The sequence below is a fragment of the Chiloscyllium punctatum genome, chromosome 19 (genome assembly GCF_047496795.1).
Source record: "Chiloscyllium punctatum isolate Juve2018m chromosome 19, sChiPun1.3, whole genome shotgun sequence".
NCBI lineage: Eukaryota > Metazoa > Chordata > Chondrichthyes > Orectolobiformes > Hemiscylliidae > Chiloscyllium > Chiloscyllium punctatum.
The window spans coordinates 6,871,917-6,884,921 of NC_092757.1; positions in this window are offsets into that span (position 1 = coordinate 6,871,917).

A 13,005-nucleotide genomic window follows, 5' to 3' on the forward strand; every position below is an offset into this window, starting at 1 on the left:
CACATTGAACGGTGCCCATTTATTGTTAAAAGATGGGAATTCTCCACTGGGATAATTATAATCCATGGCGACTGATATTAATCACAGTCACCAAACAAACAGGCTCAGATAACCCCTTCCTTACATAACATTTCATGTCATAATCAAAGGCAATATTTGCTCAACCGCGATGGAATGGATGAGGGTTACTGACGGACGGACTTTAAATCTTTCCTTTTTATTTACTTTTTCCTTGTATGTGGGAGTTTTGCCAGAGCACTGCAGGGGTGTATATGCCCCGCTCTGTTTAGAAAGGAGACAGGATAAAATAACAGACCAGCTGCATAAAATGTCTGGTGGGGAAATTTCTGGATACATTAACTCAAGGGAGAAAGTGAGGATTGCAGATGCTGGAGATCAGAGTGAAGAATGGGCTGCTGGAAAAGCACAGCAGGTCAGGCAGCATCAGAGGAGTATTGGAGGTTCTTGTGTTAGCCTTTCATCAGGAATGAGGCTTGTGGCCCAAGGGAATTGAGAGATAAATGGGAAAGGGATGGGCTTGGGCAAGGTAGCTGATAATGCGATAGGTAGATGAAGTTGGGATTGGAGGTGATATGTCGGAGAGGAGGGTGGAGCAGATATATGGGAAGGAAGATGGAAAAGTAGGACAGGTCATGGGGGCGGTGCTGATTTTGAAGGTTGGATCTGGGATAGGATGCGGGTTGGGGAAATGAGAAAAATGGTGAAATCCACATTGCGCCCAAATGGTTGCAGTGTCGCAATGCAGAAAATGAGACTTTCTTTCTCCAGATGTCGGGTGGTTAAAGTTTGGTGGTGGAGGAGTCCCAGGACCTGCATGTCCATGACTGAGTGGGAGGGGGGAGTTAAAATGTGCAGCCATGGGGTGGTGGGGTTCGTTGGTGCGGGTGCATCAGCAATGTTCTCTGAAGTGTTCTGCACCTTGGTTTCCTGTCTCCCCAATGTAGAGGATACATCAGGAGCAATGGACACTGTAGGCGATGTGTGTGTAAGTGCAGGTAAAACTACAAAGGATGTAGAAGGATCCTTCGGGGTCTTGAACGGAGATGACGTGGAGGTGAGGATCCAGGTTTTCCAATTCTTGCCGTGGCAGGGGAAGGTGCCAGGAGTGAAAGGTTGGTGGGTGGCGTGGACCTGACAAGGGAGTCGCGCCGGAAATGTACTTTATGGAATGCAGATTGGGGTGGGGAGGGAAATATATCTCTAATGGTGGGGTCTGTTTGTATGTGGAGCAAACTGGGCAGGATAGTGTGTTGTATGTGGAGATTTGGCTGGATATTAGGTGAGGAACAGCGTGTTCTTTCCCTTTTGCGTTGGGAGGGGTGGGATTCGAAGGCAGAGGTGCGGGAAGTGGATGCGATGCTCTGGATGGCATCGTCGACCATGTGGGAGGGGAAATTGCAGTCTTTGAAGAAGAAGGCCATCTGGGATATACACAAGCTTCAGAGAATGGTGCTCGTAAAGCACAACAGTCAGGCAGCATCCAAGGAGCAGGAAATTCGACTTTTGCACGCAAAATCGGTTCTCCTACTCCTCAAATGCTGCCTGACGTGCTGTGCTTTTCCAGCACCACACTCTTGACTCCCGCATCTGCTATATTCACTTTCGCCTATACGTTAGGTTCAGTCACTTCTGTAATATTGCCTTTAATTCTGTCTCACTGCTCTATGGAAGAGGTTGTTAAACTTGAAAGCATGCAGAAAAGATTTCCAAGTATATTGACAATGTTGGGGAGGGTGGTGGAGGCGAGTGATGTTGAGCGACATGGAATGTATGAATGGGCTGGGGCTCTGTTCCCTGGTGCGTTGGTTCTGAGGAGTGATCTTACTGAGGTTTATCGTGGTGAATCCCGATGCTCCAGGGTGAGCAAATTCAAAGGCCAGAGAAATAGGCAGAACAGTTATTCACATTGAAACTGGACAATTACTTATGTTCCATGACTTTGCTGAACTATGGAGGTAGACTGATGAATGGGACTGGCCGGAGGAGTCAGAATTTGGAGGGTACAATCACATGATTGAGAACAAAAATAAAGGCTTTGCCATATCAGCTGAAAGAATCAGTTAGATCACATTCTCAATCCCCCTCACAGAACCAGACCAGACACCATAAATTCAGAGGAGATATTTGTTCAGCATGGAGCACTGCACAGACAAGGTAAGTGTACTCCTCAACACCACCCTGCAATCGGTCCAGAGTGGAACACTGTGCAGACCTCAGCAGTGCATTGATCTATAAACCCAGATGAGATATGTGTTCAGCAGGGAGCACTGTGCAGACCGGACTGGTGTACTGTGCATCACAACCCACAATCTACATAGAGTGGAAAGGTATGTAGACCACAGCAGTGCATTGATGAATAAACCCAGATAAGATAAATGACCAGGGTGTGGAACTGTGTCCGCCACCCCAGTACATTTCTCAGAATACCGTGTTAGAACGCTGGCCAACGGAGGGAAACGTGCAGCCCATGCTGGAAGTGACAGGCTGTGTAGCTCCCGTCCATTTCCCCGTATTTCCAATGTGCCGTGACACAGGAATGCTGTGGGTGTGAACATCACTGCCAGAGACAGATGGCGGGGCAATCAGTTAAAGTATCAACAAATAGGAGCGTTGGGGGAATAGACAGAGAGGGGGAGACTGAGAGACAATGTCATGGAAGGATGTGTTCCCAGGTTTCAGAATGGTGAGGTGAAGACATTTCGGAATTATCCTGCAATGTGAGTCATGTATCCAGGAATGATGGGTGAATGGGATATTGGTGTGACTTCAGATGGTGGTGTGTATTGGATGAGAATTTGTTCTGAAGCTTTTTAACTGGGAGTAGCGTTAGCAGAGTCTTCGACTCATTGGATTGAATCTAACAATAATTTGTCCCAGTGACATTTTCACTGAGTATGACAGAGGGATAGTCTGTATGAGACTGAACTAGTTTGCTGGTGCTATCTTATCAAACTCACCTCATTAGCTACCAACCCAACTCCATGGCGTCCCTCTCATTCAATGCCAGCTCGATTTTCCTTCATGGCTGAAGGCATCACGATCGTCCGCATGGCCCTAAATATTCTGTGATCCCAGCAACACAGGACAAGCATCAATAACTTAACCTGCTCTGTCTGGATACGGCTTATTCTATTCTCTCTGCTCACACACACTCACTGTATATCTGTTATAGCACCAACCCCCGAACAAGGCTCATGCTCCAAAGCTCTCACTATCACATGCAGCAGCTTCCCTCTCTCCCTTTCCCTCGCTCTCTCGCCTTTTCAATACTCCCACATGGCGATAGAATATTCTCGAGAATGTTGATTATTGGTTGTTCGGATAATTTTCCAAAAATTCAATTTTTCAGGAAAATGTCAGTGCCCCAAGAGTAGAGATGTACTTTTTAAAAATCAAATACGTTTCAAATCCATCATGAGGCCACTCAGTCCTTAAAATGTGTTCTAGCATTCAATAAGATCGCAGCTGATCTGATTGTTTTCTCATCTCCATGTTAGAGGAATTTTCAGTCATTCAAACCCCTGGGTTCCTGTCACTGACCAGACAACACTCAGGCACTTTTTCCCCGATTATCTTCAAGCGTCTGTTCTCGGGCATTTGCAATGGGAACGCACTCTCCAAACAATATATTCCATCTGCTTTATACTTCTACGTAATGATAAGCACATTTTCCATAGATCAATCAGAAATATACACTTATTTATGGTTAACGATACCAAATTACAATTAATAATCATGGCGAATTCACTTGTCTCACTTTATTGTATTCAGCCAAATGCAGCTTCTTAACAATTGTCTCGGTATAGAATTCAAGTTCTGGCAGAGAACGTTTTTATTCTCAACTGTTACCCTGACCATTATTTGAATTGTACCTTATTCCTTGTTATGAAAGTTCCTCTTGCACTTTGCCTATGACTGTTTCTGGCTGTAACAGTTGCACTGTCTCCCACTCAGTTGGCTAAACGGCTGGTTTGTAATGCAGTGGGATGCTAACAGCGCAGGTTCAATTCTCCACACTGGCAGAGGTTACCATGATGGGGACACTCTCTCAATCTCACCCCATCACTCGAGATGTGGTGACCCTCTGAGTAAACCGCCACGAGTGGTGTCTCTCTGTAATGACAGTGCAGACCCATGGTCCTTTGGAACTGTATTCTGTCACTGTTGCATTTTAACTTTTTATCTATGTTATAATTTTGTTTTGCATTATGTTTATGAGTGTTTTGAATCAGTGTCATTTGCTACCCCTCAGCATTTCACCCACACTCCATATTCCTGCCTAATAATACTTCCCTCATTGTTATTTATGAACATCCGTCTGTGCCTTAAAAAAATTCAATATCTCTGCCTCCAATACTCAGCGGGGAAGAGATTTACAAAGGCTCACTACTCCGAGAAAACAAACATAAAAATTATCTGAGATTATTTTCAGTCTCCTTATCTGAGTGTCGATATAATGACATTGGAAGCAGTTCAGATATGCTTCGCTTCAGATATTTTTGTTTTGTAGCGGCAGCAGCAAATAGAAGCTTGCACCAGGGGTCTGCCGGTAGCAGTGAGTCACTGATGTGAGTCTCAAAAAACTTACCACGAGCGCGGGAGTCCTCTCTTCAACCCTTTCATCCCAGGAAACCGTCTAATGTACAAACCTAGTTACTTGCTGCTGAAAATGTGTTGCTGGAAAAGCGCAGCACGTCAGGCAGCATCCAAAGAGCAGCAGAATCGACATTTCGGCCACGAGCTTTCATGCTGACGTTATGTTTCATACACAGGAAAACTCCAATCCCTTTGTACTGCTCTTTAGTTTGGGAGTTCTCTTCATTACGTAAAAACCTGCGTTTTCATTCTCTGTGTCATCCACAAATTCGGATGTATATTGAGCTCAGCTCCCGCCGTCAGGCTATCAGTATACGTTATAAATAACTGAAGCCGTCAGACTGATACTTGTACTCCAGTCGACACATCCTTATCATAAAGATCGATGATCTCTATGTATTAACCAATCGCCAAAAATGATACCCCCCACAACTTCATCAACAAATGCCGAAGGGAAAAACAACGGAATGAGGACATGCCACAACCCAAAGGACTAGCCACGTTACCATACATCAAGAACATTTTGAAACTGGCAGCCAGACTATTACGACCACTAGGACTCATAACAAAACACAAACCAACAGCCACTCTCAGATAACAACTCACCAGGACAAAGGCACTGATACCCAGCATGAGCAAAACCAACATTGTGTACAAAATCCCATACAAGGACTGCACAAAACACTACATAGGACAAAAAGGAAGACAGCTAACAATCCGTATCTTTGAACACCAACTAGCCAGGAAACGACAAGCAACATGAATTCGACTAGGACAAGAAAATATTATAGGACAAGCCAAACTGAAAACAGCCAGGGAATTCCTAGAGGCATGGCACTCACCCACAGATTCTATCAGCTTTCACATCGACTTGGACCCAATATACCGAGCACTGCAGCGGACAACTGGAACTGACAACTGGAATCGGCAGAGACAAACCACTATAAATGCCGGAGGAAACATTACAGAAGCGCTTCAATGGAAGCTCCCAAGCACTGAGGATATCACCTGGACAGGGGCCGAAACGTCTGCAACACAATTTCACATCACGGTGAACAGAACCACAACAATACAGTCATATCGCGCACAAACAGAACCTTTGGCCCCACTTGTCCACGCTGACCAAGTCTTCCAAACTAAACTAGCCTAATCTTCCTGCATTTGGGCCATATGCCTCAAAACATTTCCCGTTCATACGTTTGTCGAAATGCCGATCTTGAACTTCGTGGCTGGTTCAGATGTTCCAGAGGACAGTAAAGAGTAAAAGACATTGCTGTGGATTTGCATTCACGCACAGACCTGACCAGGGCCGGATGACCTATTGCCTTCTCTGAAGAACGTGAGGCAAGCAGATAGGATTCTGTTTATTACAAATGATAATAGTTTCATTTAAATTCCATCATCTGGCTTCATGAGACATCAACAGGTTATTATTCGGTGCCTCTAGATTAAGAGTCAATGAATGAGCACCATGCACTATCTTCATGTTTAACAGATTCTATGGAGAGTACAAATTAAATATCTCAAGTACAATTATCTTGTAATGGACATGTGGTTAGAAGAGAATTGAAACAGATTAATCCAGATTTCACAATGGCCCAAATTCTGAAGTTTATTCAGAAGTTGCACTGAGGCTGACGAGTAGACCGACACATCATAATGGTGTACTGGGCAGGATTTGTGAGTGGGAATCTTGTGGAAATGTAGACCGGTGCAGGGCTAGAAGGATTCTGGAATTTGGGAACAGTCTGGTTCCTTCACGCATATCAGTGAGTAATTTATAATTAGTAATTTACTTTATAGAATTCTTCAGGAAAGTATTTTTAGTTGGCTTTGAAGACACTGACTTCCCCTTTTCCAAAATTTAGCTATCATGAGCAGAAACACAGTTCAACCCGGTTTAATAGACAAAGAGAATGACTTACTTGGAACACCAACTATAGCGAGAATGAGATAATAGCCACCTTGTATAATCCAAAGGATTTCTTCGACCCGTGATGACGATGATAACCAAGGCTGAGAAAAATAGTAAAGACCGAAGGAAAAAACTGTTTTCCACTGGTGGAACGAACCAGTCTATTGTTCTCAGATTCGGATCCTTTCTTGGAACATTCCAGTCGTACGTTCTCAGATTCTTATCCATTGTTCGAACATTCCAATCTCATGTTTTCAGATTCTTATCCATTGTTGTGACTTTCCGGTCAAATGGTGTCAGTTTTTGGTCCAATGTGGGAACATTCCAGTCTAACGTTGTCAGATTCCGGTCTCTCCTCCTTCTCTGTCGGCAGCTGCTGATCCCTGTTAGTACTGTTAGCGATGCTCCCCCTCCTACAATGGGATAATACATTGAACCGAGACCTTATTTATAGAAGAGGCCCAATCCTCCAGTGAGACATTTAGAATCCACGGAGACGGACATTATTCACATTCACTGAGTAAATAGCTCCAGCTAACCCCTTTCAATGAAATATTATTAATAATGTTATTATTAAATTTGAAAATAACTTCTAAAATTTGCACATTCTGAATGGGATATATGAGGGTGACTGAAGGAAGGAATGGTGGAGATGGTAACTTGATTGTGTGTTATCATTCAATCTGATTTGGATATGGGAGTAATGACAGAGGATTGTTAGAACATCAACAGGTTTATCTGTTTGTAATTGGAAACATACAGCCTGCAACTCGTGATCAGTCGTTACAATATCAATAAAACATTGAGACAACTTTGATGGTTGATGGTCGATCTGAGAAGAAAATGTGCCTAAGACAACATAGGGTTACAACAGACAAACTGCATGGATATCTTAACAGACAATTATCCCTGACAAATGCAATTCAGATTGTTATTCCAGGATTAGAGAGGGCAGGTGAGGGTCATGCTGTTGATACTTCTGATGTCAATCATCTGTGATGAAGTATCACTTACTGGACTTCAAATAAAGTATGCTTATGGCATTGGGGAGGAGACAGAAATCAGACAGATTTGGGGGGCATGGCTGAAGAGACGAGGGTGTGCGAACGTGATATTGCCCAGTAATCCGTATTGGAAAGTTCCTCTTTATAAATCATATGAAGATCAGATTCAAGTATAAATCTACAATGAGGACTGCGGATAGCCAATATTAGTAGAGACCATACGAGCAGAAGACATAGAAGTAGAAACCGGGCCATTCAGCCAATCGAATCTGCTCCAACATTCAATCAAAACAGATATGTTTCTCAACCTCATTGCCCCCATAACCCTTGATCCCCTTTACAATCGAGAACCCATCCTACACGGTCTTAAACATACTCAATATCCTTCTGTGGCAATGAATGTCATAGAATTTCGATACTCTGCCTGGAGACGCTTCTCCTTATATCTGTTCTAAATAGGTCTTCCCTCTAATCCGTGGCTGTACGTCGGATCCCTACCAAAGGACAAATTGTCACAAAATCCACTCTGTCCAGGTCATTCAGTAATCTGTAAGTTTCAATTAGATTCCTTCTCATTCTTCTAAACTTCAGAATCCTCAAGCATTTGTCATTTGTTGAACTTTTCATTCCTATGACCATTCTGGTGAACTTCCTCTGAACAGGCTCCAGGGCCAGTACATCCTTGCTGAGATAAAGGGCCCAAAACTGCACACAATAATCTAATTGTGGCCTGACCAGAGCGTGTAGTGCCTTCGAAGTACATCCCTGCTTTTATATTCAATTCTTTCGAAATAAATCCATTCAATGTATTTGCTTTCCGAAGCATTAAGTCAACAAGTCTGTTTGCATTTCCGACTTCTGAATTTTTTCCCAGTTTAGAAAATATTCCACGTCTCTATCCTTCCTACCAAAGTGCATAACCTCATAGTAGTGCATGTTTTACTCCAACTGCACCATTTTTTCCGATCTCCTAACCTGTCCAAATCCTTCTGCAGCTTGTCCGCCTCCTCAGTGCTACCAGTCTCTCTAAATATCTTTGCAATGTCTGCAAACTTAATGCACATTAATGTCCATTAATGTACAGAGTGAAACATTACCCCAACACTGAGTATTGTGGAACACATTTTGTCACCTTCTGCCATCCTGAAAAGGATAATTTTATCCCCACTATCTGCTTTTTGCCAAAAAGCCAACTTCTATCCATGCTAATAGCTTGCCTCTAACACTGTGGGCCCTTATCTTAATCAATAGCTTACTGTGTGGCACTTGGCCAAGGCCTTTTCGAGATCCAAGTAGATAACATGCTTTGGCTGTCTTTGGTCTAAGCTGCTCGTTAATTCCTCAAAGAATTCTATCAGATGTGTCAGGCATGAACTCCCTTGATGAAACCATGCAGAGTTTGCCCTATATTACTATACACCTCCAAATATTCAGAAATCCCAGGCTTCCCGGTCAATTCCAGGATCTTAAAACCGACTGAGATTAGACAACTTGGTCTGTACTTTTCTGTCTTCTGGTGTATTCCATTGTTAATCAGAGATTTTACGATAGTCCTTTTCCAGTCCTCTGGGATATTCCCTAATTCTAATGATTCCTGGAAGATCATTATCGCTTAGCTTTCTCCCATAGAACTTTGTGGTATAGTTCTTCTGGTCCAGGTGATTTATCCACATTCAGCGCATTCAGTGTTTTTCTACCACGTCTGCTTTGGCGATGGGTGACATCTTCAGTTCTGCCCCTTCACACGCTTCAATTTTTGGCAACTTATTCGTGTCCTCAGCCATTTCTTTGTTCCCCGCTAATGTCTCTCCTGTGCCATTTCCAGCAGCCCAATATCCACTTTGCCTCGCCTTTGTCCGTTACATATCGAAAGAAAATCGTATAATTTCCCTTTATCTTACTGACAAGCTTGCCCTCATACATAATCTCCTCCCTCCATATTTATTATTTTGCTGTCCTCCATTGGCCGACCTGAGCTTCCAAATCGTCTGGCTTTCCACTGCCCTTCGTCACATTATATGCTTACTCTTTTGTTTTTATGCTGTCCCTGCCTTCTCCAGTTAGCCATGGTTGCTTCATCTTCCCTGTAGCGTGCTTCTTCTTTTAATCGGGCGGAATCTCTGTTGTGTCTCTTGCATTACTTCCAGAAACCCCTACCATTGCTGTTCGACTGCTTTTCCTGCTGGTTCCCTCTCCCAAGCAATTCTACCCAGCTCCTCTCTCATGCCTCTGTAGTTGCCTTTATTCAGCGGTAATACCGTTATGTCTGATTCTATCTTCTCCCTCTCAAATTGCAGAATAAATTCAGTCATATTATGATCATTGCTTCCAAATATTAATTCACCTTAAGATCCCTTAAATAGTCTGCCTCATTGCACAACACTAAATCCAGCATTGCCTGTTCCCAACTGGGCTGTCATCTCAGATAATTTATCTCCAATAACATCACTATGGCAACTCTGTTTTTAATACACGTTTCAATATTTTTTCCTCAATCTCTCGATCGCTGTTGAAGGGACTAAATTATAATCCTCACACAGTGATTGAATCCATCTTATTTTTGAGCTGTACTGATGTTGGCTCAGTGGATGAGCCCCCAGTACTCCCTGTCTAAGTGCAGATGTAATATTCACCCTGATTAGTAAAACAATTCCACCCCCTCTTTTACCTTCCGCAATATCTCATCAAAAACAATAAAACCCTGGAAAGTTGAGCAATCAGTCCTGTCCCTCAGCCAACCAAGTCCCTATAATATTTGCAACATCGTAGTCCCATGTACAGATTCAGGCTCTAAATTCATCTGCTTACCCATAATAATGCTTGCATTGAAGGATGCTCAATGCATCAGATGCTGACCTGGTATCAAGTTTGACTTTCCCTGATGTAAACTGTCTGCTTCTATTTTCCGGTGACAGGAGATTACAAAAGACGATCAGTAAAGCAGAAAATATTGCAAACAGACAATTCCAGTTTCCTCCTTCATGACTTTAGTCTGTACATTGCATCACACACTTCCCGAATTCGATAAAGTACTGGATAATTATTTTACTTTAAACAACTGTTTCAAGCCATTCACTGCATATTCGGCAACTCTCTCCGGACCCACTGAATTGTCGGCTCTCTTGTCCCTCTCACAATGAAATCTCGGAATTATTTACATTGTAGTTATATGTACTCACCCAAGCTCCAAGTTCTTACCTGCCAGATTCCTCACATTAAACGAATCAAACTTCGGGTTGCCAGTCCCATTGTATTCAGTCCCCTCTGCTTGTTTGTTGTTGGTCTTAAATGCACTGGTATAAGTCTCCAATTCCTCCTCAGTTACTGTACCATGAACCAACTGCTCTGGTTCCCACTCCAAATCCCACCCCGCCCCCACCCCGCCCCCGCGACCACACCAATTTAAACACTCCTGAGTGTCAATAGCCAACCTGCCTGCCAAGATTTTGCTGCCAGTTCAGGTCCATACCGTACTTCTTGTGCAGGTCCCCCAATGATCTACATATTGGAGATTGCTGCCAGTTCAGGTCCATCTTGTCTTTCTTGTGTATATCCTACCGAGCAGGAACTCCCAATGATCCACATTTCGGAAGGGCTGCCTCCTCTACCAGCCCTTTGGTCATGTATTTAATTTCCTACTTTCCTATTTCTAACCTCACTTGCACATGGCAGAGCGTAGTCTTTCCAAAATTCAGATATCCTTCAGCATATCTGTGGCAAGTCTTTTTCTTTTACAAATCGATAGATTTGATAATAAAAACTTAAGTGTGACCTCATTAACCAGAAAGTTGAGTCCACCGAATGAGTTCAATGACCACATGATCAGATATCGATCATTATCACTATCATATGTTTGACACATATGCATACGAGCCGTCGAAAGCAGATGGACAGGGATAAAAAGAAGTTAGTCCAAAAGACAAGAAAGTATCAGAGCAGATGGATGCCATTGAGCCGCTTTACTTTGTTTTGATGTTCAATGGGAACTTAGCTTTGCTGTTTCCTTCAATAGCAGAATCTTTAAGCATTATCCCTATTGTGTCTGAAAGTGCCCAATGTCTTTGTATTCACAGTTCTGCATAGGGAGCAGCCAATGCCAAGCTTGGGGTGCTGTGCAGTTCCAGAGGTGGCACAAGGAAAAGCTACATGTATTCACGAATGAACTGAGGGACTGAGAGAGATGGAGTTCGTATCCAGGGACACTTCACTCACACAAGTGGCTTAGCAAGATTCCTAAACACGCAGGGGAGCCAGAGCACCACGGCCGGTTTTACAACAAACCAGTCGCATTTGGAGCATTTCTCAATTGAACAAAATCACAAAATACTGTCAATGGCAAAATCCCAAAACTAACAAAGAGACACACTGTGGAGAGACAAAAAAAGTGAATGCTTCCAATGCAGACACGGGGAGATTGCACAAACTCGACAGATTGAAATTGAACCCAGGTCCCTGGCGCTCTGAGGCAGCAGTGCTGTGCCACACAATGATGGACAATCCGTTCATTATATTTACATGCTTATTTTCATCAGTCAATTCACTGGAATACACTCATTCAGTCTGTGTAAGATTGGGAAGCCTTTACATAGCAGCAGAAGACAATTAAAAAACAATAAAGTGGTGAACTGAAACATATAAGTTAGCTCGCTCTAGCAAAGGCGACTGCGGGAGTTTTCTTAAGATATATAAAAGGACCAGGGGCAAAAGTGAACACTCGAGAACCAGGAAATGAGGCTGGCTACAGGGAAATGGAGAACAAAGAAATGGAGGATGAACTGAACAGGTTCTTTGCATCAATTCTCACAATGATAGACACTAGGAGCATTCCTAACCTTCAAGAGAGTCAAGGGCGAAAGTTGAGTGTAGTGATCAATGCTGAGGAGAACGTACTGGGGAAGCTGTAATGTTTGAAGATTGATAAATTACACAGGCTGGCAGGATAACAACCAAACGTTCTGAAGAAATAGCGTAGGAGATTGTGGAGACACTGCTGGTGAATTGTCAGCAGTAACTGGTATCAGCAACAGTCCCAATGAACTGGAAAATGCACAATATAAACTTTCTGTGCAAGAAAAGAAGGAAGGCAAAAAATAGAAATCATAGGCCAGTTAGTCTGACATCGGACATGAGTAGAGTTTAGAGTTCATTATGAACAATGTGATTGCAGAGTAGTTGGAGTTGCATGGTAAAATCAGGCTGAGTCAACATGGTTTCATCAAGGAGCGGTCCTGCATGACATTTCTGTCAGAAATCTTTCAGAAGATAATGAGCATGTTGACCAGGGAGGTCTGTGATTTGATTCGCTAATAGGGACACTGCAAAAATCAATCTGCATTAAATTGAATATTTCGAAGCCATTTGGATGTAAGCATAAGCGCTATCGTTAGTTATTTTGCTGATGACACAAAAACGTAGTGCACAGGGAAGAAGGTTACCTCAGATTACAACAGCATCTTGATCAAATTAACT